This window comes from Hyla sarda, chromosome 3 (assembly GCF_029499605.1).
Source record: "Hyla sarda isolate aHylSar1 chromosome 3, aHylSar1.hap1, whole genome shotgun sequence".
Taxonomy (NCBI): domain Eukaryota; kingdom Metazoa; phylum Chordata; class Amphibia; order Anura; family Hylidae; genus Hyla; species Hyla sarda.
Genome location: NC_079191.1, coordinates 334,481,359 through 334,506,880, shown reverse-complemented (window position 1 = coordinate 334,506,880; position 25,522 = coordinate 334,481,359). Strand labels below are relative to the sequence as shown.

The 25,522-nt window shown below is 41.5% G+C and overlaps 1 protein-coding gene and 1 long non-coding RNA gene across 2 annotated transcripts in view; one reads left to right on the top strand and one right to left on the bottom strand.

Annotated features, from left to right (window-relative positions):
• The window catches only part of AKAP12 (A-kinase anchoring protein 12), a 167,449-nt gene that overhangs the window by 93,936 nt on the left and 47,991 nt on the right, over positions 1 to 25,522 (bottom strand). The window lies entirely within an intron of this gene.
• LOC130362591 (uncharacterized) overlaps positions 21,336 to 25,522 on the top strand; it is a 121,706-nt gene continuing 117,519 nt past the window's right edge. Inside the window, exons 1-2 of the long non-coding RNA XR_008891481.1 lie at positions 21,336 to 21,562; positions 23,814 to 23,892. This is a non-coding gene — a long non-coding RNA (uncharacterized LOC130362591). The remainder of the gene's footprint in view (positions 21,563 to 23,813; positions 23,893 to 25,522) is intronic.

The window sequence follows — 25,522 nt, the reverse complement described above, 5'->3', positions numbered from 1 at the left end:
ATATGGTGCCCTGTAACTAGAGATGAGCGAAGTTACAGTACTTCGATTCTGCACAAACTTCTCGGCTCGGCAGTTGCTGACTTTAACCTGCATAAATTAGTTCAGCCTTCAGGTGCTCCGGTGGGCTGGAGACTCTCTCCTAGGACTGTATCCACCTTTTCCAGCCCCCCCGGAGCACCTGAAAGCTGAACTCATTTATGCAGGTTAGGTCAATTTAATTCAGCAACCGCCGAGCCGAGAAGTTTGTGACGAATCGAATTACTGTAACTTTGCTCATCTCTATTTATAACATAAAATATTATTAGATAAGATTTATAATGTATTATTAATTCCATACTTCTAAATATTTGTTTCTGAAGTTTCTCCTTAACATTCTATTTGTATTAAATCTGACAACACATGAAATAATGTATTACTTTTTACAGACACGTGATTATTATTGTTCCTAAATGGAAATGTTCTACAGATCACTTCCGGTAATAAAAATATCCAAGTATCAGACAACAAAGTATCTTTCCTGAGCATTACTGGAACGTGCCCAGCTCATTTCCGTAGTTAGGTGCACATTACATTTCAGGGCTGTAATTAGCATTAATTATTAATTCTAACCCCAAAATGCTTTGTGCATTGTCAGCTGCTCTACAGATGACAAACTGCATTCTTCTTCCATATTTCCCTCTCATCTCCTATAGTCAGCCTGTGTGCTTTAGGTTTAAAGGGGTACTACCGTGGAAAATTATTATTTTTTTTTTTTAAATCAACTGGTGCCAGAAAGTGAAACAGATTTGTGAATAGCTTCTATTTAAAAAATCTTAATCCTTCCAGTACTTTTTGGGGGCTGTATACTACAGAGGAAATGCTTATCTTTTTAGATTTCTCTGATGTCATGACCACAGTGCTCTCTGCTGACCTCTGCTGTCTATTTTAGGTACTGTTCGGAGAAGCATATGTTTGCTATGAGGATTTTCTCCTGTTCTAAACAGTTCTTAAAATGGACAACAGAGGTCAGTAGAGAGCACTGTGGTCGGGACATCAGAGAAATCCAAAAAGTTAAGCATTTCCTCTGTAGTATATAGCCCCTAAAAAGTACTGGAAGGATTATGATTTTTAAATAGAAGTAATTTACAAATCTGTTTATCTTTCTGGCACCAGTTGATTTAAAAAAATTTTAAAAAAAGTTTTCCACGGTAGTACCCCTTTAAAGGCATAAAGTTCTGCACAGTTCCACAGTCTCATTTTAGGATACTTTAAATCAGTGGTCTCCAACCTTCGGACCTCCAGATGTTGCAAAACTACAACTCCCAGCATGCTCGGACAGCCAACGGCTGTCCAGGCTTACTGGGAGTTGTAGTTTTGCAACATCTGGAGGTCCGCAGGTTGGAGACCACTGCTTTAGATGTTTGAAAATAAAATATGTTTAAAGAGGCTGTACAGTTTCCTATCAAAAATAGTGCCACTCCTGTTCATAGGCTGTGTCCAATTTTGCAACTCCTGCTTAGGCCCCTTTCACACTGCCGTTGCGCCCCTTCAAAAACAGCTGTTAAAGTCTCTTTTTTTATTTTTTATTTTTAGTGCCTTTAGCGGCCGTAACTGTGACGGGGACCAATGGGCAACAACGGGGTCCCGGCGGCTCCCATTTACTATTATGGAGTCTGTTGGGCGCCATTGTTTTTTGATGGGAATAGCGGGATAAAAAGATGGTGCAAGCGGTATTTTCTCTCCTGCTATTCTCCCCAACTTCCCATGACGGGCGTCACACTGCCATGCCATAACAGTAGTGTGAAAGGAGCCTTATTCAGGTAAATGAGTGAGAACTACAATACCATGTACAGCCATGGATAGGATAAGTGCTGTTTCTGGAACAAAAAAAAAGCAAAACCCTCATGAATATGGCCAACACTATAGATGTGCTCTTTTTATTCAGCTATAAACAGAACGGTAAAATGTTTTGTGTCATTTCATATAATAGATAATTTATCACGACCAGAGCTGTTCTGTAAACTAGGAAGTTTATTTTACAGACAATTCCACTTTCCTTTATAATAGATCTTACCCTCATATAAAAATGGTAGAGGGGGACCTAGGGATATACCACAAAGGGTCTGTAGGACTTGACAAAATGACACAAATGACACAAACATGACACAAACACTTCTTAAGGGTATGTTCACACTACGGAATTCCCCGCGGAATTCCGTGGTGTGAACTTAAAGGAAATCTGTCATCAGCATCACTCGCACTAAGCCTGTTACACAGGCTTGTAGTGCGGGTGATGCTGATTAAAACGCTATGTACCTTATTAAAAACCGAGCAGTGGATGTTTAGAAATCTTTATATTTACTTACCTGTCAATCACAGGTTTGGGGCTCAGTTACGTCAGCGGGACTCGGGACTCAGAAGCGGGACTTGGCCGGCCAATGATGTAAAGTTTCTGTGATCTAAAGTTTTTACAAGTGCGCATGCGCGGGTTAACGCTGGCGTAAACTCGGAAGCGGGACTCGGCCAGCCATTGATGTAAAGTTTCCTGTGATCTAAAGTTTTTACAAGTGCGCATGCGCGGGTTAACGCTAGCGTAAACCCGCGCATGCGCACTTGTAAAAACTTTAGATCACAGGAAACTTTACATCAATGGCCGGCCGAGTCCCGCTCCCGAGTCCCGAGTGCCGCTGACCTAACTGAGCCCTAAGCCTGTGATTGACAGGTAAGTAAATATAAAGATTTCTAAACATCCACTGCTCGGTTTTTAATAAGGTACATAGCGTTTTAATCAGCATCACCCGCACTACAAGCCTGTGTAACAGGCTTAGTGCGGGTGATGCTGATGACAGATTTCCTTTAACATTAGTGTGAATGGGTCTCCGCGAGACCCGTTCACACTGCGGAATTTCAGCGGCGGACAATTCCGCCGCTGAAATTGTTCCACACAGAGAATGAACATGTTCATTCTTTGCGCTGAAGTCCGTGAGCACTGCATAGCCGTCAATGGTGACAGCTCAGTGCCACACAGCCCTACTGCCGCCTCCGTCTGCCAGGCTAAAACTTCGCTCGCTGAATTCAGCGAGTGGAGATTCTGTTCACACACTGTAGTGTAAACATACCCTTGAAGAGAATAGACACATTGAAAATGTAGCCCAATCTTCCGGCATCGTGCTACAGAGTGGGAGGAGCTGAGAAGATTGAGATATATATATATATATATATATATATATAGCTTTGTAGAGAAAAAGATCTGGAGACCTAGCATTCATACAGATAACTTAGTAACCAGTCACGATAACAAGCTTACTTTAGAGAATTATGCAAAAATTTGAAAAATGGTTTTTGCACTCACCATGAACTCTTCTTCTGAAATATCTTCGGCTCCTGGCATGGAAGAGAAATTGAACCGCACAGCAAAAGCTGAGCGGAGTGATGGCAATAAGCCCTGTTTCGCGGTCTTCCCGCTTCCTCTGGCCTCTGGCGAAACAGGGCTTGTTGCCGTCACTCCGCTCAGCTTTTGCTCTGCGGTTCATTTTCTCTTCCATGCCGGGAGCCGGAGATAGTTAAGAAGAAGAGTTCATGGTGAGTGCAAAAAAATGTTTTCTATTTTTTGCATAGTTTTGGACATTGCTTACTCTGGTTTTATGCACACCATAGCCTCACCCTGAGTACCATCATTTTCCATTTGACTGTATTTTACGCATGACATGCTTAGCAGTGGTGCCACCCCGTCTTTCCCCTTCCCTAAAAGTATTTTACTTTAGAGAATACTTTCCAACCAAAAATTTAAAATGAAATAAAGGTAAATGAGGTAAGGTGAGTGTTACCTTTTATCAACCAATTCTCTGTTCTGATGGGAACTTATTGTAACTGTTATATGCTGTTATTTATGGAAAATATAAGTGCAAAATATTTAAATAAAAAATGTTTGACCTAAACTGTTTCAATTTATATGTCCAACTACTGCTCTTGGAGGCTACCAATAAAACAATGATACTCTAAGATCCAAATCTATACCCCGCAGTCTTTCCTTCTGCCTGTAAGCCCCTGCACTGCTATCCAAACATTACATCATGCATTTGCTCTTTAAACTTGACAAGTACGCCACTCTGTAACCTGCACGAATCGACTGCAGGTGCTTTGTCAACTGTAAATATTTGAGGCATGTTGTCCCAGACTGCACAGATCGCCATAAAAGTGTTTGGCAAATAACAGCTGCCACTGACAGACATCTACTGTTTAAACAACTGCAATTCGACATTAAAGCTTGAAAGATAAGACGGCCCCCTATTGATCGCTATGTGAAGATCAGATGGGGCTCATTTTTATGCCTGTTTATACATTATTTTATTCAAGTCTAATCTACAACATTTGGTGCATAATAACAATTTACATTTTTTTTTACAAAAATTAGAGAAAACCCCCAACAGTTTATTTAAAAAGAGAGAAGGTTTGGACAATTCGTATTTCAACTACCTGTTGTTTTTAGGGAAACAAGCTGCCCACATCTGTCTGACTAACCCTGAAAACACATAAATGCCCAGCTGAGCTGAGTATTCATGTATATTAGGTGATCAGGATAGATAGTTATTGACTAAACAAGCATTTGGCCAACAACTATTTTATGTGTATGGCTACTTTAAAAGAAAACTGTCATCGTGTTTGCCCACACTAAACCCAATACACCAAGTTATAGTGGGGGTGAACAGGAGACCGGTGCGGGGTCTCTGACTAATATACCTGCCTTCAATCTGGCACTCAGTCCCTCTGAAGATCGACTTCTATCTTTGCTAAATTCCGTGCAGGAAGCGGGCCCGCCGGCTGGTAGGCTTGTGCCTACTGAGCGCTCATGTGACCAGCGACCATGAATATTCAAATTCAGCCAGCAGGCCGCCTCCAGCGCAGATAGAAGCCGATCTTCAGAGGGACCGGGCGCCGGATTGAAGTCATGTTTATTAGTCAGAGACCCCGCATCAATCTCCTGGTCACCCGCACTATAACCCGGTGTTTTATCCTCACTGAAATAAATTAACTTTGCATGATAATCACATTTTTGGAGTTTTACCTGTATAACTCCCCCACACTACCAGCCTGTACCACCAGGTTAGTGCGGGTGATATTAATAACAGATTCTCTTTAAGGTCAGTGAATCCTGAGGTATTGCTGTTAAACGAAAATAGTCATCCTGTTCACCCACACTAAACCTGATACACCGGGTTATAGTGCGGGTGACCAGGAGGTAACGAGGTACTAGCCTGGGCACTTGAGCGCTTGTGCCTACTGAGCGCTCATGTGACCAGCGACCATGAATATTCTAATTCAGCTGGCGGGCCCCCCTCCAACGTGCAATTTAGCACTGATAGAAGCCGATCTTCAGAGGGACCGGCGCCGGATTAAAGTCATGTATATTAGTCAGAGACCCTGCATCAGTCTCCTGGCCACCCACACTATAACCTAGTGTTTTACCTTCACTGAAATAAATTAACTTTGCACGATAATCTAATCTTTCAAGTTTCACCTCCTGGTTACCCGCACTATAACCCGGTGTATCAGGCTGGTATCACCCGCACTAACCTGCTGGTACAGGCTGGTAGTGTGGGTGATAATGTGGAAAATGATACTTACCACTGCCATATCCGTGGCTCTGTTAGTCCATTATGCTTCTTTTTTGGTATATGCAAATCACATGGGGGCGTTCCTGAGCCCTCTGTGCCCGCTATGCATGCACAGTAGCCATATCATTTTCATCAGTGTTACTCACATTACAAACCTGTACCAACAGGTAAGTGCGGGTGATACTGATGACAGATTCCCCTTAAAAAGTAGCATGATGCGTGCATGATGCAGCAGTTTTGTGCTACTACTACAGTTTTTAACAGTCAAAATGTACAGCAACTAATAAATCTCACATACAGGTGAAACTCAAAAAATTAGATTATTGTGCAAAGTTAATAGTGTTGAGCGGCATAGGCCATATTCGAATTCGCGAATATTCGCGAATATATGGACGAATATTCGTCATATATTCGCGAATATTCGCATATTTGTTATATGGCCGTTTTATTTTCGCATATGCGAACATTCACATGTGCGAAAATTCACATGTACGAAAATTCACATATGCGAAAATTCGCGTATGCGAAAATCAACATATGGGAAAATTATCATTCGCGATAATTCGCATATGCTAATTTTCGCACATGCGAATTTTCACGCGCCAGTCTCACACAGTTACAGCCTTCTTTACACCACACAAGCTGGAAGCAGAGAGGGGTGATCACTGTGATGTGTACTGTGAAAAAAAAAAAAAAAAAAAAACGAATATTCGTAATTACGAATATATAGCGCTATATTCGCGAAATTCGCGAATTCGCGAATATGCGATATTCGCGAATAATATTCGAATTGCGAATATTCGCGAGCAACACTAAAAGTTAATTTATTTCAGTGAAGGTGAAACTAATATATAAGAGAGTCAATATAGTAGAAGCAAAGAAGCCTGGCACTAGTAGTATAAGCTGGAAACGTATGTATATGTTCCTGTATATTGTGGAAAAGGCGTAGGAAGTAATGTGCCTGCTGCGGGTGGTGCTCACACTGTGCGGTATAGTCCAAATGGCAATGGCATAAAAAGATAAATGAATAGGAGCAACTCACCCAAGACCCGAGAGGCAGTAGCAAAATCTTACTTTATTGCATATCGTGCAGACATAGATGCAAGCCACGGGGGGCAGATGTCACGGTGGGGGAGTAGCAGACAACAGCGGGCCACGGTCCGTATCGTGCTATCAAAGCACTTCGTCAGGCCCCTACCGCGTCTGACGTCAGATCCTGTCTTATCTGTTTTTTTGTTACCATAGTGATACAAACAAACTGTTACAAAAAACGTGTAACCCAGTGAATTAAAAACAAATAAAGTACAGAAAATCTTAAACTTAATTGCGAGCAACAAATCATTATGTAAAAGAGGAAATATGATTATAGTAGAACACTGAGTTCATTCTTATCATTCAGACCTATTGCACCGGTGGCCTCCAGCCGGAGAATCCACCGTGCTTCTTTAGCCAATAGGATTTGGTCTCTATTAATAGTCGCTGGAATAGTCGCCCAATTGTCGCTGGAATAGGCGCCCCTACAGCCTACCTTTCCAGCTACATTGACTGGCTCCTGTCCCCACTCCTCTCCTCCATCCCTACTTATCTCAAGGACTCAGGGGATTTGATTAGATCCCTGGACAACTTTGAGTGGCAAGATAATTTCCAATTAGCCAGCATTGATGTAGAAAGTCTGTATACCCGCATTCCACATAATGCGGGTATACAGACTCTAAAAAACTTTCTCCAACTCACAGAAAAATCCGATTCATTTATATCATTCGTTACTGAAGCCGTATCACTTATTCTCAATAACAACTTTTTTCAACATAAAGGTCAATGGTTCAAGCAACGGTTCGGAACCGCGATGGGGACACCCGTCTCTTGTCTATATGCCAACATTTTTTTGGCCATATTTGAGCAATGCTATATTTTTTCCCCACTGAATCCATTCATCGGACATATTAAATTATTATTCCGATATGTGGATGATATACTTATAATCTGGGATGCCTCCGAACACCTATTTAAGGAATTTATTTTGTATCTAAATGAGATTAATGACGTGAACATGCTGTTTACTTATGTGTTCGGAGGTAACCACCTTGATTTTTTGGATATATCCATTACTATCAACAATAATATAATTACTACATCTGGCTTCAGAAAACCCTCCTCTAAAAATGCATTGTTACACTATGGGTCATCTCATCCAAGGAAAATGAAAGACAGCATCCCATTTAGTCAAATGGCTCGTCTAAAACGTATAAATAGTGACCATAATACGTATGAAGAACAACTAAAAGACCTTAGTCAGAGATTTATCGAACGAGGGTATCCAACACATGTGATACAACAGGCACAGAATAAAGTTAACAAATTATCCCGCAACTCCCTTCTTAGTTCAAAAATTAAACAAGAGAAAAAATCTACTGATAGGTTCTGTCTCCCATTCACGAATACTCCTATGAATACAACTATCAGCAAAGCCATACATAACAATTGGTTTATCTTACAAAAAGACACGGAGTTGAAAGACTTCGTTGCAGATAGACCAATTGTAACATTTAAACGTAACAGAACAATTGGTGACTTCCTGAAAAAGAAACAACAACATAATAATAACAAAGTATCATGGCTTACCGACACTAGACCTATAGGTATGTTTCGCTGTGGTAGTTGCTCTTTTTGTAATACATGCATCAAAGGAAAAGTTCTGCAATTAGGTGCACACACAATACACATAAAACAGCCTATTACCTGCAGGTCCAAATATGTAGTATATTGCTTGGTATGTGCATGCGGCCTATATTATATAGGCAAAACGATACGGCCATTATTCCATAGAATCCGTGAGCACACCAGATCCCTACGAACAGGCAAAGGAGTTCCTAGATTCATTTCACACATGGCCGAATGTCACAATTCTGATCCGAACATGTTCAGATTTTCCGGTATTGAGAGGGTAGAAACCAATTTTAGAGGTAAAAATAGAGACCAAACCCTATTGGCTAAAGAAGCACGGTGGATTCTCCGGCTGGAGGCCACCGGTGCAATAGGTCTGAATGATAAGAATGAACTCAGTGTTCTACTATAATCATATTTCCTCTTTTACATAATGATTTGTTGCTCGCAATTAAGTTTAAGATTTTCTGTACTTTATTTGTTTTTAATTCACTGGGTTACACGTTTTTTGTAACAGTTTGTTTGTATCACTATGGTAACAAAAAAACAGATAAGACAGGATCTGACGTCAGACGCGGTAGGGGCCTGACGAAGTGCTTTGATAGCACGATACGGACCGTGGCCCGCTGTTGTCTGCTACTCCCCCACCGTGACATCTGCCCCCCGTGGCTTGCATCTATGTCTGCACGATATGCAATAAAGTAAGATTTTGCTACTGCCTCTCGGGTCTTGGGTGAGTTGCTCCTATACATTAATATATAAGAGAGACTCATTACATGCAAAGCAAGATAGTTCAAGCCGTGATTTGTCATAATTGTGATGATTATGGCTTACAGCTCATGAAAACCCCAAAGGCCCCCCCCCCCCCCACACACCCACACACACACACACCCACAATTACTATGATTTGGGGAGCCATGTCATCTGCTGGTGTTGGTCACTGTGCTTCATTAAGTCCAGGGTAAACGCATCTCTCTACCGGGAGATTGTGGATTACTTCATGCTTCCTTTCCTTTTAAGTTGCATTAATGAAATACAATGGACTTTTGCACGAAATTCACATTTTTTGAGTTTCACCTGTAGCTGCCAAACTAATGATTGAAGAGGGTTGCATCATTTGGTAAAAATGTTAAAGAAAAAAAGTATATATTTATTTCGGTCATTCCCATTGTTTCCTATAAATTATTGTATTCTGTACCTAGTAAAAAATTCTGGCATCACACCCCTTAAAGAAACTGGCACAAATACAGTTCTTTGATGAAGAGTGGTGCCAACATTATTTAAACTTATTCATAATATACAGCAATTCAGAAAAACTGAGTTACACTTGCATCATTTTCATGTGGAAATTCAGGCAAAATATCTGTAAGAGTTAAAGGGGTACTCTATTTAGAAACCTTAAAGGGGTATTCCAGGATTTTTATTTTATTTGACTATGCTACAGGGGCTGTAAAATTAGTGTAGTTCATAATATAGTGTCTGTACCTGTGTGTGACGGTTTTCTCACAATTCTACTGTGATTATCGCCCCAATATTTATTTTTACCAGCATACAAAATGACTGATGTCTCAGGATTTCCCAGGTTGCAATGCATTGAGACCTGACTTCACTAGTCAGATGATCAGAGGAAGCCTATCCTGCTTCAATTTTGCAACAGCTTTAGGCCCCCTGGTTAGGCCTCCTGGTTAGAAAACACTGCGTTTCAATGGATGTGGTGGCTGATGTGTGGGAGGAAGGAAAGAGACCTCATACTTGCAAGCATGGAACTGTGGGATGCGCGTGTGTAAATATCCAAATTATTAAAATATAATGCTAACTATCCCATGCGGTGAACAGCGTGAACGTAATAAAAAATAAAAAAAAGCCCAAAATTGCTGCTTTTTTAAAAAACATTTTATTCCCCCAAAAATTGATAAAAAATGTATTAAAAGTTTTATATATGCATATGTGGTATCAAAAAAATGTGGAATCTCAGCTGCAGCACCGCGCTTTCATTACTGCACAGAGCACACTCGCTCTGTGCGTAATGACGGGCAATACAGGGGCCAGAGCATCGTGACATCACGGCTCCGCCCCCTCATAACGTCACGACCCGCCCCTCAATACAAGTCTATGGGAGGGGGCATGGTGGCCGTCACGCCCCCTCCCATAGACTTGCATTAAGGGGGCAGGCCATGATGTCACGAGGGGCGGAGCCGTGACGTCACAATGCTCTGGCCCCTGTATCGCCCGTCATTACACACAGAGCATGTTTGCTCTGTACAGTAATGAAAGCAGTGTGCTGCAGCCGAGATCCCGGGGGTCCCCAGCGGCGGAACCCCCACAGTCTGACATCTTATCCCCTATCCTTTGGATAGGGGATACGATGTCTTGGGGCGGAGTACCCCTTTAAGGCCCAAATGGGCTGAGTCCTTAAGGGGTTAAAAAGAAGTTATTTAGAAATCTGTTTAACTTTCTGTCACCATATGATTTGAAAACATTTGTTTCCTACCAGAGTACCCTTTTAATAGGTTAGTTAGTAACATTTATAGTAATAACATGCTGTTTTTTACACCAAGCATTTAGAAAAGTATTTATTTTTCTTAATTTTTTTTATTGGAAATTACATTGGCTACCCTTGGTTGTAGTCCAGACACAGCTGAATGGATAATAGCATATACCATACTAGGAGTTCCATGACCCCTACTTAGGCAGGGGAGATGATCACTGGCTGCTGCATTCATACAAATTTTTAATAAAGAGAAGGGTGCACATGACCACCATTCAAACTGGGATATGACATAAATGTAATACACATATAATTCATAACCCTGCAATTTGGATCTGAATTGGCACAGCTAATCTACGTAATCCTCTATACCAGGATATGGCCCTTTTCCAACTCTTCATTTTGACATTTTGTTCTTGTTTTTTTACACTTATTTCATTATTTTCTACCAGATGTATTTTTCTTCCAAACCCTGGCATACCTTGAAAAGTATCCAGTTTAACAGATAGTTAAAAGCAATATCCAATAATTGTTTTTCTTTCCTAAACTGGTGTCAAATATTCCAAGTTTACATTGCTTAAAGAGATCTTTCATTATGAGAAAATTGTATTAACATAAAAATATCACCCGAAGACATATAATCTGCAAATAATGTGTGTTTATTACTTATTGTACTAGCATCAACATGCTTTTGGGTAATTCACCCCTCACAGGAAGTGGTGTAGTTCTTTTATTTTCAGTATAGTGTTGTCTCCAGCTCTCAGGCCTCTCCCTCTTGGGATGACAAGTCATCTTCTCTTGTTGTTGGAGGCGTGGCTGGATATTGTCTCAGAGCCCTAGCCCTTCCCCCTGAGTGATGTCATCACCTCTAAGCAGCCTCTACAGCATATACATATATTCATTAAAGCATTTAGAGAGAATGAGGTGTGTTTACATCATGCTGCCTTGTGCTGAGCAATTTCACAGGCAAAGGAGGGGACTTGGAAAGAATAGTAGGCGCTGCAACTTGACTAATTGTGTGATAGTCTGCTGTGTAAGTAGATGTTCTTCCACAGTTCTGGGCAGGAGTGTTGTGGGAGGGGAGGAGGCAGGGCTGTGCTGTGGGAGGGGAGGAGGCAGGGCTGTGCTGTGGGAGGGGAGGAGGCAGGGCTGTAGGAGGGGAGGAAGCAGGGCTGTGCAGTGGGAGGGGAGGAGGCAGGGCTGTGTTGTGGGAGGGGAGGAGGCAGGGCTGTGCTGTAGGAGGGGAGGAGGCAGGGCTGTGGGAGGGGAGGAGGCAGGGCTGTGCTGTGGGAGGGGAGGAGGCAGGGCTGTGCTGTAGGAGGGGAGGAGGCAGGGCTGTGGGAGGGGAGGAGGCAGGGCTGTGCTGTGGGAGGGGAGGAGGCAGGGTAGTAGAGCTAAGGGAAAGCAATGCATTCTGTGATCCCAAATACAGCCATGTACAGCCATTACAACAATGATCAGTTACATACTTAGTAACTCTATGCACATATATGAAATATTTCAATAGTAACGTTTTTTCAGTAGACATATTGTACGCATAAAAAAGTAAACATATGGGATAGAAAAAATGTATTTGTATGCCAAATATCTATTGGCTCTGAAATAATTTCCAGCTGAGCTTCATCTTGAAGCTGTTCAGAATGATTTACGGATGTTTTTGGATCAGCATTCTTCTTTACCCTGTGCTCTTAGATCCAGGTATGAATAAAGGAGTACATCACTTAAACTTTCTTCACCTCTACTGTTGCTGAGATGTGTGCAGTAAAGGAATTCACTTTTGATTCATCTAGTATTCCTAAGGCTCATGGAAAACATCACATGATGGATGAGGCTGCTTTGCCAGAGTCATAATCTGAAGCCTCTGAGACCCAATACAAAAAACAGGTCCCAAAATATCATGTGTTATTTATAATATGAAGTCCCCATATGGAGCCACATAACCTTTTTGTTATGTGGTGTTTGTAGTATTCAGTGGTAAGTACCTACCTGAAATCGTCCAAGGAAGAACATTGTTAAACTGGTAAAAGAGGACTCCTGTGGCAACTTAGGGTAGTATATGCTGTGTACTTGACATTGGTCACTGGTGAATATGTCACTTGTGCTGCAGTCCATGTATCTCTCCTAGATGTGCACAATTTTAGTCAATGGAGGACTGCACGTCAATGTGCGTCCCAGTATACTATGTGCTGGTGATGATGATCGGGGTTAGGCTAAGTTTCCACTTGGTCTTTTTTCTGGCAGTTTTTGGAAAACTGCCACTGCAGTTTTTGAGCCAAAGCCAGAAGTGTATTCAAAAGGAATAGGACATATAAAGGAAGGACTTATACTTCTCCTCCCTTATGGATCCACTTCTGACTTTGACTCAAAAACTGCAGTGGCAGTTTTCCAAAAACTGACAGAAAAAAACCCAAGTGGAAACTTAGCCTTACCTCAATGTAATGGGCATGTAAACCAGACACAGGGATGTGAGGAGAATGAACCATGCAATTTTACTAAGAATATTTCAGATGGTGAACAGTGGTAACAATTCATTTTAAAACTCCCAGGCCGTAGCATTGCAAGGGTTACTAGTGTATACAGGGGAAAGGTTGCCATTGTGATATATCAGTGACTTTCTTGTATGGGAGTTCTGTTCTCAGCAATGCTGTATAGACGATGCTGTAAAATTAGGCAAAATTAGACTTACCACAAAACAGGAAATAAGAATATAAGACTTTTGGGACTTGGCAAAGGAAAGGGAAAAGACCCTTCATTTCAAGTATCCTAGGAAAGATCATTGTGTAACTTGTCAGGTGCAGAGGGAATAGGGCTCTTGTACCAGCAAAAAAAAAAACTTGTCTGCCACATGAGTGGACATCTGTAATAAAATGACTTGCAATTAGCAAAGCCATGGTGCCAACTTGGTACCTGGCCCAGAAGGTCCTGTCTACACTTTAGACTTGGCTTCGAGTCCATCAATTTAAGTTGCATTGTGAGTAACTGTGTTGTGATTTATTAGCTTACAATGCAACCATGAATGAATATTCTGCCATTATGGACCAAAATACAGCTTAAGCTAAAAAGGAAAAAAAAAAAAAAACGAACAAACAAAATAAAATCATGCTTGTCGAAATAAGCTAGAACCTGAGAACTGACTTGTGAACTTCTAATAAAAAGGTCAAATCTGCTGTGTTGACAAGTAGAATTTATTTTAGTAAGAGAGCCATGAAATTGTATTTGCATTGGAAGTATGTCTTATTTATCCACTTAGCTGGGAAAATAAATGTAATAAGAAAAGTTAGAAAAAAGGGTTTTCTATGGATAAGTCATGAATTGTGGCTAAAATGTTGGCAGTGAAAACACAAACAGGTGTGAGATGTCTATGGAATGCTCGCTATGTTCCCAATTTATCTTATCCAACATCTTTCCGTTACAATATAAGTAGGGGCTCGTGCACACAGCCACGCTCTATGCATGGAGTCTGTAGAGCACAGCACACATCCTGTATGGCTCCCTAACATGATACTGCACAGCCTCCATTCATTGCCATGTACACTGTTTACTCCCTAGAATCAATGCCTTAAAGGGTAGCTCCCACCATCCAATTCCACCAGCCCGTTCCCCCCCCCCCCCCGCCCCGCATACCCCGTTCCCTCATTACACTTGCAGTTACTGCAGAGTCCAGCAGCGGGCATGCAGGGACAGCGGCGGCAACGAGGCAGCGGCGGCAATGTGCGGGAGGAGTGGCCTCCCAGCCAGTGGCCGGGGAGCCAATGCGCTTGCTTCCGCCTGTCTGATTGACAGGCAGGGAGCGAGTGCAGCCTAACTGAAAAAGGACTGATTGCCACTCTAAAATGAGTCCTTTTTCAGTGGCCGGTTTTTAAATGTAAATTAAACCTTTTTAATGAAAAAAAATAAAAATAAAAGTATATTAGAGATATGTTGTAGTACATAAGTACTACAACATATCAAAAAATAAAGTTGGTGACAGTGCCCATTTAAAGAAGTGTCCCCAACATTAAAGAAGTCCCATGCCTATAAGTAAAGAAAAACATTTCCTCTATACGCAGGGGGCCGCCACGCCCCCTCCATATATCTCTATGGGAGAGCCGAATGGCTCTCCCATAGAGATATATGGAGGGGGCGTGGCGGCCCCGCTTCAGACAAAGGACGTGGGAGAGATGGGGGTACAGGAGATCATGGGGGGCCACAGCGCTTAGACCCCTCGCAGTCTAAAACTTATCCCCTATGCTGCGGATAGGAGATAAGTTATTCTGTACTTATCGGCATGGGACTTCTTCTTCTTATCTCCTCGGCACTTAGCAATGTTCAGAAGGCCCAATAAAAATGCATGGAGCACTGGCTGCACCTGGGTGGTATGTTCCATTAATTCAGGGGTATGATTCTCTTCCATTCTAGGAACCCCACCAATAAACTTGTTATCCCCAATCTTGATGATGAGGAGAGCTTTGAGTTCAGAATACCCCTTCAAGGGAGGAAAACCTCCACATGAGGTATACAGAGACACAGTATGAAGGCCTCATCCACCTCTAAGGAAGTGAAGTGATATCATAGTGCTATGACATGCCATCACTTTATGACCTGAGAATAAGGGGGCTGTAACCCTTTCATAGTCTTTCCATAGTCTTTGCATAGCACGTGGCCGGGCATGCCCAACAATAGGTCATCACATTATGATCTAAATTTGCCCTCAAGTTTTCATTATATGTAAACTAGTTTATAACTTTATTTGTGTTATTGGTAACTTTCCAATTTCCACCTTTATGAACAGATTTCTTCTTGTTTTAGGCTTTTCTTGGGAAACAGCCAGAAGGCCTCATTTACAACATGTTGGATGATATGCATAGATAAGAGAACAGGCACACCTAAGGCTGGGATCTGCACCTGTTTTACTAGCATGTAACAATATCTATTCCTTCTGCTAAGTTGTCCTACATGACAAATCTAATACACACGGGTCCTTATAAAATGCATGATCACAACCTTCTTCTAGATATCAAATTGTTAATCCATTACAGGACTACAGTGTATAAATAGAAATATTAATAGTTTTTTTGAAAGATGTATTTTCGGAGTTTAATTTTACTAGCTAACTTTGTAGCATTTATCTTTTGTACAGGTAATCACCCTTCCCCTATCCCCGGGATGCAAACATTGGGTGCCAAGAAGTTGACATGGCATTTGCTGGCTTGGTCTGGCAGGTTAGCATTCCTATTACTCCATACCTTCTCAGGCTATGATCACATGGTGGAATTTCCGTGCAGAATTCCGCTGAATAATTCCACCAAAATTGTTTCATGGGATTCTGCTGTCCGTAAAAGTATAAGACCTGTCTTTAAAGGGGTACTCCGCCCCTGGCATCTTATCCCCTATCCAAAGGATAGGGGATAAGATGTTAGATCGCTGCGGTCCTGCTGCTGGGGACCCCGGGGATCGCCGCTGCGGCACCCCGCCATCATTAGTGCACAAAGCGAGTTCGCTCTGTGCGTAATGACGGGCAATACAGGGGCCGGAGCAGCGTGACGTCATGGCTCCGCCCCTCATGACATCACGGCCCGCCCCCTTAATGCAAGTCTAGGGCAGGGGGCGTGACGACCGCCACGCCCCCTTCCCATAGACTTGTATTGACGGGGGCGGGCCGTGACGTCACAAGGGGCGGAGCCATGACGTAACGATGCTCCGGCCCCTGTATTGCCCGTCATTACGTGCAGAGCGAACTCGCTCTGCGCAGTAATGATAGTGGGGTGCTGCAGCAGCGATCCCCGGGATCCCCAGCAGCGGGACCGCGGCGATCTGACATCTTATCCCCTATCCTTTGGATAGGGGATAAGATGTCTAGGGGCGGAGTACCCCTTTCATTTTGTGGAATTCCATGGCGAAATTCCATTGGAGTCAATTGGGTTTTGAATTCCGGGCAAATTCGACAAAACTGTAAAACATCTGCAGAAATTCAGCCATGTTAACATAGCCTTAGGGCATTTACAGTACTCTGCAATACATAAGTACACTGCAAACATGGCACCTAGTGTTCAGGGACTGTATTGGGACTAAATAGTAAGGTAAAAAATAAAGTTTAAGAAAAGATTTAAAACTATAAAAAAAAAATCATTAAAGGGGTACTCCGATGGTTAATTTTTTTGACTATATGGCATCTTCTTTGTAAGTTTTGTTTTTTTGCAATATACATGTGTTATATGTTTTGGCAGCATGTGTGTGTTTTTCTTACCTGTTTGTTGGGCAGGAAGTTCTGTAGTTCAGAGGGTTTTCTTTTACCATTGTCCACAGTTCTGAGTCTGTTGTGGACAAGATGTCACAGCACTTTTTTCTCTCTTTCTGCATGAGAGGGATAAGCCACGCCCCCTCATCCAGCTGAGTACACAGCTCCTAACCTCCCCTCCCCCCTGCTCTGTATTCTAAGGACGCAGGTCTGCACAGGAGAAGGACCACACAGAGAAGATAAGTGTTATCTGAAGGGGAGGATGAGAAGGTGCACGGGCTGGGGATGTATGGGCTGCAGGGGAATAAAATCTCATACTGAGAATGATCTCTATGGGGGAGATTTATCAAAACCTGTGCAGAGGAAAACTTGCCCAGTTGCCCATAGCAACCAATCAGATTGCTTCTTTCATTTTTCACAGGCCTTCATAAAAATGAAAGAAGCAAGCTGATTGGTTGCTATGGACAACTGGGCAAGTTTTCCTCTGCACAGGTTTTGATAAATCTCCCCCTATATGTGAAGGGGGAGGCGGGGGACTCCTGAATGACACATGCTGGGAGTTGTACCTCAAAAGATGGTTACACTAGCAATTTTGTTTTTGAAAAAAATTTTTTTATCTTTTTATAAAAAATTTTTTTTCTTTTTATAAATTTTTTTTTTTTAAAGCAGTAAAACATGACAAAACTTAGAAGATAAGCTATAATCATACTGACCTGTGGAATAACATTAACATCTCATTTATACTGCTAAAATAGTGGCATGATCGTGTTTTTTTCCGATATTGCGCCACTTTATGTATATTATATAATATATTTCAGTAGTTTATATGGTACATTATTGGTACTAATAAAAATACAACTTATCCAACAAAAAATTATCCCTCATATTGCTATGTATATGGAAAAGTAAAAAAAAAAAAAAGTTATGGCTTTTGAAACACTCAAATTACTAAAATGCCTCACAATAGGGTCACTCGTGGGGTTCAGCTTTTGTGACATCACAAGAGAGGTAACCTGCTGTCTGCTATGCTGCTGTGATATCATAAGTACTAAGTTACTACCTCATTCTGACGAGTACTAGGGCATATATACCGGGCTCAAGTCCTGCAGGAACACATGGGAACTGAGTTCCTGCACTTTTTCCACAGCAGAAACATTGTTCCCATTGGTAGAAGTCCTGCAGGGCCAACCCTCAAGTGGAGGAGTTCCCACATATTTTTGCCCAGGGCTTGACCCCTTGACTATGTACACACCAGTTTTGGATTTTCTGGACAGGCATGAATGAGGTGGTCTATAACTGGCATCCCTGTTCGAATTAAAGAAGTCTATGTAATGTCCTTGAACACGGACCCTCTTTTGAAAGCACCTGGCCCAGGTTTAAATACTGTGTAATCCTGCAAAATGCAAATATTGTAGTAGTGTAAAGTCCAGATATCTGTTACTATAAGGAGGTAAAACACTCTGCATGGCAATAATGTTTTTTATGGTGTTTATACTGCTTCTACTGACGGCAGTCATCCTAACACATAGGGGAGCGCAGTTCATTTCATGGCACTACTCACTTCTATATCATGATGAGCTACAAAAGCATAACTAAAAGCTCTCTGGCAATAATTCAAGATCCATAACAAGACCCCTACCCTCAACCTACTTTATGTTATATGTAGTATAACTGGTCTATTATAAAGCAGAAGATCATCCCCCCCCCCTCTGCCACCTTTGTAACCTTATAGAACCACCCTGTAAGTTACATAAGCCAATTTGCAAAGGACTGCAGATGACCCTATTTAATAACCATGGTTTAAGGTGGAATCCGCCCCTAGACATCTTATCCCCTATCCAAAGGATAGGGGATAAGATGTCTGATCACGGAGGTCCCGCTGCTGGGAACCCCCGCAATCTCTCCTGCAGTACCCCTATCATCTGGTGCATGGAGTGAGCTTCGCTCCGTGCCTGATGACGGGCAAAACAGGGGCCGGAGGATCGTGATGATATGGCCTCGCCCCCGTGTCACGTCACTCCCCACCCCCTCAAACGCAAGTCTATGAGAGGGGCGTGATGGCCACCATGCCTCCTCCCATAGACTTGCATTAAGGGGATGGGACGTAACATCACGATCCTCTGGCCCCTGCATCGCCAGTCATCAGGCACGAAAGCGGAGTTCGCTCCGTGCCACCAGATGATAGGGGTGCTGCAGGAAAGATTGCGGGGGTCCCGCTCCTTTGGATAGGGGATAAAATGTCTACGGACGGAGTACCCCTTTAAAGGGTTACTCCGGTGGGGAATTTTTTTCTCAAATCAACTGGTGTAAGAAAGTTAAACAGCATTTGCAAATTACTTCTATTTAAAAATCTTAACCCTTCTAGTACTTATCAGTTGCTGTATACTACATTTGTGAAGTTCTTTACAACAGTGCTCTCTGCTGTCACCTCAGTCCTTGTCAGGAACTGTGCAGAGTAGGAGAGGTTTTCCATGGGGATATGATACTAATCTGGAGAGTTCCTGACATGGACAGAGGTGTCAGCAGAGAGCACTGTGCTCAGACAGAAAAGAAATTCACAAATTTCTCTGTTTCATACAGCAGCTAATAAGTACTGGAAGGATTAAGATTTTTTTTATAGAAGTAATTTACAAATCTGTTTAACTTTCAGACACAAGTTGATTTGAAAACATTTGTTTTCTACTTGTTTCCACCGGAGTTCCCCTTTAAATTGACCCTTCCCAACAAGCACTATTACTTGAAACATAGTATAAATGTACATACATAGTTCAGCATAATAGAATTTAGTATCTAAGAAGATGCACCATTTCTGGAATTTCAATAACAATCCATAAGGTCAGAGACTGAAGAGGATTCCAAGTCCACCAATGAGCCAGAACAGGGATATCACAAATGGAACACCCTGTAGCAAAATAAGATTAGTGCTTGAGTCTATCCTGATTCCATTCCCCCTGGGTGCCCCCCTTACACTGCATGAGGCACTGAAATATTTCCCTAGAATTATTCAGAGTAAACATTCCTCTACTTTACTGCTTCAGACATTCTTCCCCCTATCTTGTGCCTCCTTTTACGGCCATCATTCTCGGGGGCCACACATCCCAATTAGACCCTCCGTGCTAAAAATCACTGAAGATAAAGCCACATTCCATAAGTGGGTGACAGGTATGTTACAATGTAAAACGGATGATCTGCAAAGACAGACTAGACCAGATCACTGTGCTGCGCTCCTCCTGGAATTGAGACCAAATGCTCCATACTTAAAGGGGTTATCCAGGAAGAAACTTTTTTTTATATATATATCAACTGGCTCCAGAAATTTAAACAGATTTGTAAATTACTTCTATTAAAAAATCTTAATCCTTTCAGTACTTATGAGCTTCTGAAGTTAAGGTTGTTCTTTTCTGTCGAAGTCCTCTCTGATGACACATGTCTCGGGAACCGCCCAGTTTAGAAGCAAATTCCCATAGCAAACCTCTTCTTAACTGGGCGGTTCCTGAGACACGTGTCATCAGAGAGCACTTAGACAGAAAAGAACAATCTTAACTTCAGAAGCTCATAAGTACTGAAAGGATTAAGATTTTTTAATAGAAGTACTTTACAAATCTGTTTAACTTTCTGGAGCCAGTTGAGATATATATATATATATATATATATATATATATATATATATATATATATATATATATATATATAAAAGTTTTTTCCTGGATAACCCCTTTAAAAACTAAAATACCAAATGCTACAGGGAGGAATTTGATGAAATTTTACCTAGTGAGCAGAACACGTACATGTGAAAAGATGAAAAGATTTGTCATTGAATGTGCGTTTTATTTATATATAGGTATAGAAAAGGTTAATGTAATTATATGAGGAATTATATGTTCAGAATCAAAGTAGCTTCTGGGTCCCAATGCAAAATCTGTAACTGGGCCCCATGTGCCAATTATAATCCTGGTCTCTTATAGGGCAGATGTGCTTTGGGGCCCCCTTAGGCACCAGGGCCTTGGTGCGACTGCTAACCCTGCATCCTCTAAAGCTATGCCCCTGTTCAGAACCCCAATGCCAAAGCTGTAACACCTACCCCTTCCCGGCTAACCTCAGTCACAATTTTGCAGGTGCAACAGTAACCTCTGCCCCTCATAGACTTATAGCCTTGAACATACACAAAGTGATGTCACCGCAAAGAAATAATGGACAATTGACATAATTGTAATATACATAGTAAAGTCAACATAGAAATACTAAATACAATAATGCAAATAAAACATATTAAAAAAAAAACTACTAAAGTGAATAAACAGCACATGGATAACAGTCATAAAGATGTCACATTGCAGAGATGATGCACACAGTGATGTCACAGAGCAGGAATAGTATGTAGAAATGCTACCAATGTCATAACACATCATAAATAAAGCATGCCACTACTAAGAGTACAAATTAGGGCAGATATTCTCACAATAAACATTTACACTAAGATAAACCAAAGACCACCCTCTTACCCAGACCATTTTTCTATGACCGATTTTCATTCTTTGAGAACATCAGCCTTTCTAGTAGACCACTTTTTGTGCAATTTCGGGTGGTCGTCTCAAAGAGGTTTGTTTCCCTGTATTTCTCACTGCCTGCTCCCGCTCCAACAGATGTTTCTCCCTTCTGTTAACCCTATGTTTACTATTTCTTTTATTACACTAGACAGTTTTTTGGGAGAAGAGAAATTAGTAGCCTTTTGACCATTTGTAGCCGATATACCATTTGTATACTATAAAAACCTCCTAACCAAGATCTGGTGTTGACAATATTTCTATTACAACTGCCACTTGCCTTTATTCTTATATAAGTGAGTGACAGTTGTACTCAGTCATGTGACAGCTAAGCTCCACCCATGGTAAGAATGATTTATAAAATATCAGTTGGAAATGATGCACCATGTGACCTAAAATGAAGGGAATTATAAGATATTCCAGCCAAAGCCCATTCATTCATTGCAGAAATTTCTGTGACCAATAATCTACTCCATATAGGTTCACACTGTATATTTCTCTAACAAATCTGAACTTTCCATATACTTTACCACTTTAAATAACATTCATTTTGCTTTTCATGATTTCTACCAACCATTATTTTTTTTTCTGTGTGTAAAATGTGGGAAAATATGTGATAATGTCATTTCTCTTGGATCAACTCTTAACTTGTGTCAGTATAAATCATTATACACATGCACAAATAGCATGCATTGAGTCGGATCAGTCTATTTTGGTATAGTAAGGCAACGTCATGTGACTGTTCAAACAAGGAAAATTCTTCAGAGCAATGGTCCCATCTCAGTATATATATGGAGTCATTATGTTGGACTCTCAGTTAGAAATTTTACATAGAACCATTTCAAGTCGAACCATTTGAGACATATTTAAATTATTGATTAAATTACATTATTGACATAGATTTTGTTCTAATGTTATTTACCATGTGGTTTTTTAAAAATGTTAGGTTTATTCTATGTGATTTTAGAATTACAGAGATACCACATTGGTGTTTGATTTTATTTTCCATTACTATGAGCATTTGTTCACACCCAGTATATATATCTTACTGGATGTTAATAAGAAACTAACAAAAAACCTATTAGGACGTGCCTTTGGCATGGTCTAATAAGCATATAACTATACCAAACCCATACTGGGAGCCTTTGTTAGGCTTCTTTCACACTACCGTTTGTGTAGATAGTGGGAGAAAGATTTGTGCTCGCGAAGTCTTTTTCTCCTGATATCTCCCAGTGGAATAACGGGAGTTATAACGGACTTTAGAGGAATCCATTTCAAGTGAATGGGATCCTCTTTGCTCGTTATGACTCCCGTTAAGTTCTGTTACAATAACGGACTTTAACGGTGTTCAAAGTGAAAAAAAAATAAGCCCTTAACGTCCGTTGGTAACGGAGCCTCAAACATAGTGTGAAAGAAGCCTTAGGCCTTCGCTGTCATCCAACGTAGCAGGTCCGGCATAGGCAACAATCGGCACTGCAGATGTTTTAGACTACATTTCCCATGATGCTTTAGCAGCATTTTGGCTGAAAGAGTATTATGGATATTCAAGAGGATAAGTGGTTTCTGTCATCCTAACCATTACAGCCGGAGCAAGATGTCAATCACAACTTCTCAACCTATTCAATCATTGTGACAGTAGTATATCAAGGTACACCAACCACCTCACCATTTTGGTAACCAAATAGGTCATTTGGTAACACTGTACAATGAAAGCAGAGGGCATCTTATGTGAGATAACATCCTCTCCTCATAACAATTACCTATTTAGATAAGCAGACAACCACTTGTAGACACCTCCTGTTATATGTAACACCTACACTCAAAGTGTTCACAAAGTGTTTTAAATCAACTGGCGCCAGAAAGTTAAACAGATTTGTAAATTACTTCTATTTAAAATCTTAATCCTTCCAGTACTAATCAGCTGCTGTATGTTCCAGAGGAAGTTCTTTTTCATTTTTAATTTCTTTTCTGTCTGACCACAGTGCTCTCTACTGACACCTCTGTCCATGCCAGAAACTGTCCAGAGCAGGAGAAAATCCCCACAGCAAACCTACCCTGCTCTGGACAGTTCCTGACATGGACAGAGATGTCAGCAGAGAGCACTGTGGTCAGACAGAGAAGAAATTATATTATTATACAGCAGCTGATAAGTGCTGGAAGGATTAAGATTTTTAAATAGAAGTAATTTACAAATCTGTTTAACTTTCTGGCACCAATTGATTAAAAAAATATATTTTCCACAAGAGTACCCCTTTAAGGTAAGGTCTTAAAATGTCCCTGTCGTTAATAAAAAAAAATTTTTGCAGGTGAGCAAGAAGGCATTCCAGGCTGTGGCATGTGAGCAGTTTGGCCCCACCTCCTTGACACACGCTTAAAAATAAAAAGGTACAGTGTAATTTTATACCTTTACAGCTATCCAACTGTGTCTGCAGCTCCTAACAGCAAATACCACTGACAGATTCCCTTTTAGGGAAGGGTCACACATAGTGCATCCGCAGAATATTTAACGCTGTGGATGCGCTACTGCTTGGCCCTAGAGTGTGCCTCCAGCTGTGCCCGTGTGTCCTGCTCGCAGCAGCAATCCGCCGCTATGACCAGACACAGAGGGAGCTTTCAGTCGCACACGCACGCATACGGTGTATTCCAGACGTCGTGGGGGCTCTCAACCTATATCAGGGAGCAAGGGGAGAGGCCATAATGTCTGGAAAGGTGCACATCCAAGCACGACTCGCAGCTTCCCTCAGTCTGCTCGTAGTGTCGGATTTGCTGCTATGAGCAGACAAAGCAGACGAACAGGCACTGCAGGAGGCACACTCTAGGGGGGGGTCAGTAGTGCATCCACAGCATCAAATACGCTGCAGATGCGCTACGTGTGACCTTACCCTTAACCTTCTAATCAGACATTTGGGCCTACCGGGATAAAGCAAGGCATGAAACCTACTGCATAGTAATACGAGGAGAGACACGATTTTCTTTAAACCTGCACGGAGCTACTAAAAAAGACATGTTAACAAATATATTGTAAAATTCCTGATTTTAATAGAAATCTTTGAAATAGAGAAGAAGCTATGAAATATTGAACACAACCTGCAGGCAAGTAGAAAAGATTGGTAAATCCAGCTCATAGGCAAAAGCCAAAAAATATATAAAACTTAACTTTTAAGAGTGCTTAGTAAAAAAATAAAAACAGATTGCCAGCTGAAACAGTGACATGTCACTTTAAAATATCGAGCAAATGCCGTTGTGTTTCGAGCGAAGGCTCTTCGTCATGGCCATTGGACGCAACCTAGCTTAAAAACACTTTTGTCAAATTTTGGTGTTGGCATAAAGCACATAGAAATCTTCACCGTATATGCATCCAGATTTCTGAAAAACACTGCACACCTGGAAAAGAACAGTATTTAAATACCAAAAAGCAAAAAAATCGGTTTGAGACAATAATCATTAATAGGTTTTGCTTTTATCTGTCGTTTACCCCTTGACTAAGGGGGTCTAGCTTGGTTGTCATAAAAATAAGTTCAAGCTTTGCCAACATCCTTGTATAGAATATACAACACAAATGGAGAAACACAGCCGCAGCATAATTGTCAGCATAATTCTCAGCATAATTTAGAAAACTAACAGGTTGTTAGTATACATTTTGATCGAAAAGTACAAGCCCACTCGCCACGTCAAGGCCACCTAGTCAGAGTGGGTCCCTAACACTGGCATAGCGCCGGGCAGTGACCACTGCCTCTGAGACACCATGCCCACCAGGGGAATGACCCAGTGGCCAGGCAGCCCCACTGCTGCCCAGCCAAGCCCCTGGCTCTGGGCCACTCCACCCCACAGACAAAGCATCACAGAAACAATGGCCGCTACAGAGCACCACACCAGTGTGGACACTTACCATGTGCTCCCTGCCAGAGGGCTGAGAGAATGTTAGGAGCAAACCCTTATGCTGTCTTCTGCTAATTAAAAATGCCTGGGCCAAATTGGTGGAGTGGAATGCTGGCCATGGAAAAAGGGGGAGACT